Source organism: Eubalaena glacialis, chromosome X, assembly GCF_028564815.1.
Source record: "Eubalaena glacialis isolate mEubGla1 chromosome X, mEubGla1.1.hap2.+ XY, whole genome shotgun sequence".
Taxonomy (NCBI): Eukaryota; Metazoa; Chordata; class Mammalia; order Artiodactyla; family Balaenidae; genus Eubalaena; species Eubalaena glacialis.
The window spans coordinates 38,013,481-38,022,834 of NC_083736.1; positions in this window are offsets into that span (position 1 = coordinate 38,013,481).

The following is a 9,354-nucleotide window of genomic DNA, read 5'->3' on the forward strand; positions in this document are numbered from 1 at the left end:
GTGAGAGGCCCGCGCACCGCGATGAGGAGTGGCCCCCGCTTGCCGCAACTGGAGAAAGCCCTCGCACAGAAACGAAAACCCAACACAGCCAAAAAATAAATTAAATAAATAAAAAAAAAAAAAAAAAAAGAAATAATAATAAGCAAGGGCTTCCCTGGTGGCGCAGTGGTTGAGAATCTGCCTGCCAATGCAGGGGACACGGCTTCGAGCCCTGGTCTGGGAAGATCCCATATGCCGCGGAGCAACTAGGCCCGTGAGCCACAATTACTGAGCCTGCGCGTCTGGAGCCTGTGCTCCGCAACAAGAGAGACCACGATAATGAGAGGCCCTCGCACAGAAACGAAGACCCAACACAGCCATAAATAATAAATAAATAAATAAAATAAAATAAAAGACAAAACTAAAAAAAATAATAATAATAATAATAAGCAAGAAGTAAGTGAGGGACTTCACGTGTGCCACTGGGGCATCAGTGCCAAGGAGTGACTGTGCACATGTAAATGTAAGTATGCATATGTGGACTTAAACTCATTACCTTCAAAACAATCATTTTGAGTGAACATGGGGGAATTCCCTTGTGGTCCAGGGGTCAGGACTCTGCGCTTCTACTGCGGGCCTGGGTTTGATCCCTGGTCAGGGAACTAAGATCCCACAAGCTGCGCAGCCAAAAAATAAATAAATAAAATTAATGAAAAATAAAAATTAAAAATTGAGTGAACATTGGAAAAGAAACTTACGGCTAAAAACGAGGACAATCAAAAGAAATCTTGTGTACAATTCGATAATATCCAATCCTACCATGAAAAAGATGCTATTGTCAAGTTGAACTGGCCTAAACCTGGCAGAATTAAAGCTACAGATTGAAAAGGAAATTCCATTTATATTGAAAGGCCATTTACAGATTGTGTTGTAATCTAAGCTATTAACGTTTAAAACTTTAGCTCTAAAACTGCACAAGGATCCTAGTCTATATGTTGTCAAATGAGTTTTGACCCAGTTTTCACAAAAAAGACTAAAAAAACCCCAACAACCCAGCAGTGTAAGTTAACACAGTTTGGGGTTATCCATAGGATTGTATTATAATACTTATAAGTATACACAGAATGACTTTTGCAAGGTAGCGGTGCTTCAAAGCTGAGGGCTGACACCGGACTGGCTGAATGAGGAACATGTGGGGAGCTTTTTAAGAAAGCCAGTTTCTGGGTCCCACTCTTGGAAACTGAGTACAGGTGTGGCAGGCCCAGGAATCTGAAACATTTTTTAAAGTTCCACGTGTAACTGCAGTCAGGTTTGAAAACCATTTCCATAGTGCACTGCTGTTCTTAAAAAAAGGAGAGGTGGTGGTTTGCCAAACTTTATAGAGAAGTAGACAAACACCCAGGTACCTATTACCCAGAACTGTCATATTTGCTTCAAGTATTATTTTCGTTAAAAGAAATCAGATACTGGAATTCCCTGGTGGCGCAGTGGTTAAGAATCCGCCTGCCAATGCAGGAGACACAGGTTCGAGCCCTGGTCCGGGAAGATCCCACATGCCGCAGAGCAACTAAGCCCGTGCGCCACAACTACTGAGCCTGTGCTCTAGAGACCGCGAGCCACAGCTACTGAAGCCCGCGCGCCTAGAGCCCGTGCTCCACAACAAGAGAAGCCACCGCAATGAGAAGCCCGTGCACCGCAACGAAGAGTAGCCCCCGCTCGCCGCAACTAGAGAAAGCCCGTGCGCAGCAAGGAAGACCCAACGCAACCAAAAATAAATATAAAATAATAAATACATTAAAAAAAAGAAATCAGGTACTACAATAAAGCCCCCGTTTCCCCCCGATCCTCAGCCCCATTCCCGTCCCCCGCTTCAGAAGCCACCACGGTCGTGACTCAGCGCACGTCCTTCAGGCTCCGTTTGTGATGGTGCCCAGCCCTGCTGCCAGGTGGCCAGTGCAGGAGCCGCAGCAACCTGACACTGGGCATTTCACAGGGAAAAGCGGAAGTCGGGTTTCTCCAGAGAAGGAGCGGGAGGATCTTACTTAAAGAACCCCACGAAAAAAGAAAAAGATTTGGTAAATTCAGGAACATCGACAACGCATTGTGTGAGCAAAACGACCATAGCGTAGTATTTTCTAGGCAAAGGTGTCAGAGGTCCAAAGGAATTGACAGTGTTTCTCCAGAAGTGGTCACAGGGCTCTGGGTTAGAAATGGTTTTCTTCTCCATGGACGTGGGATATGACATGACTGCTGATGGAAGAAGGTTTCACACGTTGAGGTATGGGGAAGTCATTCTGGCTTATACACGATTTAACTCGAATTTCATGCTAACTGAAACAGCCTGTTTGTGGCTTATGAAACATACATTGTACATCTGCTTTAATTATTACAGAGAAGGGCACATTGACCAGAAGTAAAGAAAGTCCATGTTAAAAATAAAGATTAAAGGCCACCCTTCCTGGGACGCTCATGCTGGTACTCCTTCGTTGATAAGACTCCTTCCCAGGTGCTGACGCCATACTGACTTGCTGTGTATGTGCTGATCTGTTTTTTTTTTTTTTAAACCTTGAAGGAATGTATCCCTGACTCGTTTAATGTTCTTTGTTCTGACAAGATATAAAACTATGCTGAAAACCATGCTCCTCTGGAGTTATCTGAGAGGCTGTCTCCCGGGCTATAGTCCTCAGTTTGGCTCAAATAAAACTCTTTTCTATTCCTATTATAGATTGTTTATTGATTATTTTTATCAACACTGCCTTCCCCCATTTGTAGAAACAAGATTTCTAGTCATCTGATTTTTCTCACCTGTGGGAAGAGTCCCATGGGCAAGAAGAGGATGGTTTCTTTGCTGAATGTTCCTTTTTACTAGGAAAGTACTGAGCCCCAGCTTTGCAGCTAGGGGCTTTGTTTCTGCCCAAGACAATTCCTCTAGCCGTAAGGCTGCAATCCCAGCAGCCCGACTTTGCAATATTCCCCGAACAAATAATGACGAACGAAATAGCACTTTAGCCATCTGTTCGAGTTGGTGCATTTTGCCTCTGGTGTTTATAAACCTGCTTCAATAAAAAGCAAAAACAAAGCCCAGAGTTTAGCAAAAAGCATGGTTGGGTAAGCAGCCAAAAGCAATTTCTATCTCAGAAAGAAACACAACTTAATTTATATTTAGCCAAGGTGTTTTGGGAACATGTAATTTGCTTTCGAGCAACAAATGCAGTGTGCTCTGGTGTTGCTTAGGCACCCCTCCTTTTTGAAGAAAAGCAAAGAAAACATGGGGGTGTCACAACTTTGAGGGTGTGCTTTTATGTTTAAATTTGGCTTTGTTGCTGAAATTAGCAGAAAGGATCTTCTGGAACATCGGCCTAACTAGTTCACCAAGCGATTCTTGGTAACGCTTGACGGACGATTTTCATGGAGGACCAATGGCAGTTAGCTTTGCTCTATGTTTGCATAACAAACATAAAAATCCAGTTTTATGTTTGCATAAAATCCTGTGGGGATTTTTCCCTGTTGATTTGCTAAGTGATATCACAAGATAGTATTATATTTATTTGCTCTCTTCTACAGAATAGGAAGACATGAAAAGATTGGATATTTCAACCTCAGCAAGCAGGACAGCCCTAATCCTCATAATCATATGAGGTAGACAGAATATCCTCATCATACACATGAAGAAATTTCAGCTCAAAGAGCTTAAATGACTTTTCTGGGGTTGCTCAGCAGGGAGAGAGAAAAATGAGAAATTGCCTTCTTTGTATTAAACTATTGGTCAAATAAATAAACAGGAGGTAGCATTTCAAACGTACTGCATGGTTTATGAACGGTACTGATGGCTGTGGCTCTTGTGTCATGACTGTTGACTGTGTAATCCGTCAGCATTTAACAATGAAATGTTTCATCTGCATAACTGGGGACAAAAATACATGGTTTTATTTCTTTGAAGAGATCAGTGGCGTTACATGGCTGTGCCAGATACTATTTGTTAACCAATTCTATCCCCGCAAGATTAATGCTACATACCCAGAGGAGAGAATATTGAAGATGTTTTTGTCCAGAAACAGGTTACACTATCTTCAAAGGAAACAAAGGAAAAATTGAGCTTTAAATTTGCACAACGTTATGTGTTAGATATATTGCAGTTAGAAAAACTGCGCTGCAGGGATTAAAGTTATTAATTATTGGCGAGTAAATTGTAATAAGGGTTGTATTTTTAAATATGTGATTTTTTTCCTTCTCCCTTCTAAATTCACTACCAAAGCAGAAAAGTCTAATGAAATTGCATAAAACTAGAAATGCAGAAAATAAGATAAGGAGAACTTCTGTAGCTTTCATGGCCTCTAATAAATGGGCTCTGCAATGCTGCAGATTCCACAGAAAGCACCACTCAGACTTTTTAAAGTCATTTTTTAACAACGAAACCCATTTAAGAATTAAGGCCTGGCAGACAATTGTACTTAGTCTTGCTATGGTAAGGAATATTCTCACCTGAAACAACAAACATAAGGAAATGAATTCTGAAGCATCTCCTAGATCATGTGGTTTCTCCAAGTTTTCTGTACCCTGTGTCTGTTCCTCCTCTGCTGAATCATTAATAAGTTCCCATATTTGACATCTTGCTAACCCCCTTACCCTCCTCTGGTCCTTTCTGTAAGTCCCTCTGTACTAGTAGCCAGAACAGAGTGGTAACTAACAGTTACCACTGTTAGTTAACAGTGCTTTCTCAGGGGTTCCAACCTGGGCAGTTTGACTCCAGATGCAAACTCAGGCACCTAAGAATCAAAGGAATCAAATTCCTTGTATCATAGCTTTAGTCATCTAGGACACAAGTGATTTAGTTAATAGAAGTGTCAACCACACAGTAATTTAAGTTATGATCTGGATGTAAAAATCTGCCTGATAACACATAAGCACTTATTTTTGTAATATATTTTTTTAAAGCCTCCAAAAAGAATGATTCCAGTAGATTCACTCTGGGGTCCCTTAAGGACCTCTTACGAAGCCCTCACTCCCTGGGGACAGCAGCTGTTTTGATCACTGGCCTTTATGGCTACACCTTAGAAACTATCTGAGTTCTGACTGAAATGTACAGTTTGCAACGTATTAACAACAAGCAGAATTCTTAATAAGCTGGTTTCCTGTAGTGCATCAAAACAAATCTAACTGATTGATCAAAGGGGGAGAGATGAAGCCTACTGCTTGTAATAAATGGTTTTATGCTCTTCTATTTATCTATACCTTCAGCCTATCAAATAATTTTAGGATAAAAAATTAGAAAGCTGCCTCTATGTGACTAGTTTTCAATTCTGCCGATATTACCATTTTAGTAACTGGCAAGTAGCACCGGTTGCTCATTAGCATAAATCTACTTGATTGCACAGGCATGCTCCCCTGGAAGAAAATACATATTCCCCCCCACAGGACTCAAAGTTATTCTCATTTGGAATGCAAATACAGGCAGCCTCTAAGCATTATTTTTCCCCCTAAATTGGCTCTTGCAGGGGAAAATAAAGGTGGCTCACACTAATATACTAATGTAGAGATTTCTAGAAGCTATAAGACGTTCTAATTTGAGCAGTATGATTTCTAATTAGCCAAAGACCCTATGAATGCCTGACAAAGAAAACTGGGCGGAAGGAGGGTAGGGGGTGCTGTAGGTCAAAGGGTACAAATTTGCAGCTACAAGAAGAATAAGTTTGGAGGCTGTAATGTACAGCATGCTGACTGTAGCTAATAATACAGTACTGGATACTTGAAAGTCAGCGAGAGTAGATTGTAAGCATTCTCACCACACACATACCCAAAAAGAGTTAACTATGTTAACTATGTGAGGTGATGGATGTGTTAATTATCTTGATCTTGGTAATCATTCTATAATGTGTATGTATATCAAATAATCATGTTGTACACTTTAAATACAATTATATTTGTCAATTATTCCTCAATAAAGTTTTTTTTTAAGCAAACTGGAAATCATCTATACTTCAATTTGAAAAAAAGCAAACTGGGAATACCAAGGCAATGTACAGATCCAATGCAATCCCTATCAAATTACCAATGGCATTTTTCACAGAACTAGAACAAAAAATTTTTTAATTTGTATGGAAACACAAAAGACCCTGGAATAGCCAAAGCAATCCTAAGAAAGAAAAACGGAGCTGGAGGAATCAGGCTCCCTGACTTCAGACTATACTACAAAGCTACAGTAATCAAAACAGTATGGTACTGGAACAAGAACAGAAATATAGATCAATGGAACAGGATAGAAAGCCCAGAAATAAACCCATGCACCTATGGTCAATTAATCTATGACAAAGGAGGCAAGAATATACAATGGAGGAAAGACAGTCTCTTCAATAAGCGGTGCTAGGAAAACTAGACAGCTACATGTAAAAGAATGAAATTAGAACATTCTCTAATACCATACACAAAAATAAACTCAAAATGGATTAAAGACCTAAATGTAAGGCCAGGATACTATAAAACTCTTAGAAGCAAACATAGGCAGAACACTCTTTGACATAAATCGCAGCAATATCTCTTTGGATCCACCTCCTAGAGTAAAAACAAAAATTAAAAAATGGGACCTAATTAAACTTAAAAGCTTTTGCACAGCAAAGAAAACCATAAACAAAATGAAAAGACAACCCACAGAATGGGAGAAAACATTTGCAAATGAAGCAACTGACAAGAGATTAATCTCCAAAATAGACAAACAGCTCATGCAGCTCAATATCAAAAAAACAAACAACCCAATCAAAAAATGGGCAGAAGATCAAAGTAGACATTTCTCCAAAGAAGACGTACAGATGGCCAAAAGACACATGAAAAGATGCTCAACATCACTAATTATTAGAGAAATGCAAATCAAAACTACAATGAGATATCACTTCACACCAGTCAGAATGGCCATCATCACAAAATCTACAAACAATAAATTCTGGAGAGAGTGTGGAGAAAAGGGAACCCTCCTACACTGTTGGTGGAAATGTAAATTAGTACAACCACTATGGAGAACAGTATGGAGGTTCCTTAGAAAACTAAAATAGAACTACCATATGGGGACTTCCCTGGTGGTCCAGTGGTAAAGAATCAGCCTTACAATGCAGGGGACGTGGGTTTGATCCCTGGTCAGGGAACTAAGATCCCACATGCTGCAGGACAACTGAGCTCACACGCTGTAAACTACAGAGCCCACGTGCTCTGGAACCCATGCGCCACAACTACAGAGCCCATGCGCCCTGGAGCCTGTGTGCCACAACAAGAGAAAATCTGCATGCCACAACTAGAGAGAAGCCCACGCACCACAATGAAGAGCCCATGCGCCGCAAGGAAAGATCCCGCATGCCTCAACAAAGATCCTGTGTGCTGCAGCGAAGACCCAACGAAGCCAAAACTAAATAAAATTTTTTAAATAAATAAATAAATAAAAATTTTAAAACTGCTAAAAAAAATTCTTTGGAAAAAACAAAAACAAAACTACCATATGATCCAGCAATCCTACTCCTGGGCACATATCTGGAGAAAACTCTAATTTGAAAAGATACATGCACCCCAACATTCATAGCAGCACTATTTACAATAGCCAAGATATGAAAGCAACCTGAATGTCCATCGACAGAGGAATGGATACAAAAGATGTGGTACAGGGAATTCCCTGGTGGTCCACTGGTTAGGACTCTGTGCTCTCACTGCTGAGGGCATGGCCAAAAAAGAAAAAAAAAATGATGTGGTACACATATACAATGGAATATCACTCAGCCACAAAAAAGAATGAAATAATACCATTTGCAGCAACATGGATGGACCTAGAGATTATCATACTAAGTGAAGTCACACAGAGAAAGACAAATATCATATGGTATCACTTATATGTGGAATCTAAGAAAAAACAGGTACAAATGAACTTATTTACAAAACAGAAATAGACTCACAGACTTTGAAAACAAATTTATGGTTACCAAAAGGGAAATGTGGGGGGAAGGATAAATTAGGAGATTGGGATTAACATATACACACTACTATATATAAAATAGATAATCAACAAGGACCTACTGTATAGCACAGGGAACTCTACTCAGTATTCGGTAATAACCTATATGGGAAAAGAATCTGAAAAAGAATGAATATATGTATATGCATAACTGAATCACTTTGCTGTATACCTGAAACTAACACAACATTGTAAATCAACTATACTCCAATATAAAACAAAAATTAAATTAAAAAGATAAATAAAAAAATTTAAAAGCAAACTGGGAATAATACTTGAAGAAGGAAACAAGATAACCAGATGAGAAGATTCCAGGGGTCCTGGTGGGGAGGTCAGGGAGGAGGTTTCTAAACCCTGGGCTGGTCCCCAAACCTCATACTCTGAGCACTTCTCTGGTCAAACTGAGGAAGAATGAGAGAAATCGGGACAACATAGTAAGATTTTCATAAGACTGAATTTGCTCCATTTGAAAGACTGCCCTATGAGATTATAGGATCTTTGGATCATTTTTGGTAATTATTTTTTTATTTATTTTAAATTTTTATTGAAATGTGTATGTGTGTGTGTATATATCTATATCTATATATATTCCTTTTTTACATTCTCTTCCACTATAGGTTATTACAAGATGTTGAATGTATTTCTCTGTGCTATAGAGTAGGTCCGTGTTTGTTATCAATTTTATATAGATGGATCTTTTGAAATTTAAATCTCCATCCTTATATGGTGAAGATAGTAGTGGGTGGTTGTGTTTTTTTGGTTTTTTTGTTTTTTAATTCTCTAATTGGTTCAACACAAAGTTGGCAAACACCTTCGAGATGACAGTAAATAACTGTTTCTCCTAAATTCATAGTCAGACAAATATAAGTAAAATGAAGCAGAGGACCACTCCCAATTAAAAGAACAAGAGAAATCCCCGAAAGAAAAAACAGTGAAACAGACCTCTCCAGTCTACTAGATCCTGAGTTAAAAAAGGAGGTTATAAAAATACTGAAGGAGCTATATTGGTTCAAGATGGTGGAGTAGAAGGACGTGCTCTCACTCCCTCTTGCGAGAGCACCGGAATCACAACTAACTGCTGAACAATCATCGACAGGAAGACACTGGAACTCACCAAAAAAGATCCCCCACATCCAAAGACAAAGGAGAAGCCATAATGAGACGGTAGGAGGGGCGCAATCAAAATAAAATAAAATCCCATAACTGCTGGGTGGGTGACTCACAAACTGGAAAACACTTATACCACAGAAGTCCACCCACTGGAGTGAAGGTTCTGAGCCCCATATCAGGCTTTCCAAACTGGGGGTCTGGCAACGGGAGGAGGAATTCCTAGAGAATCAGACTTTGAAGCCTAGTGGGATTTGATTGCAGGACTTCAACAGGACTCG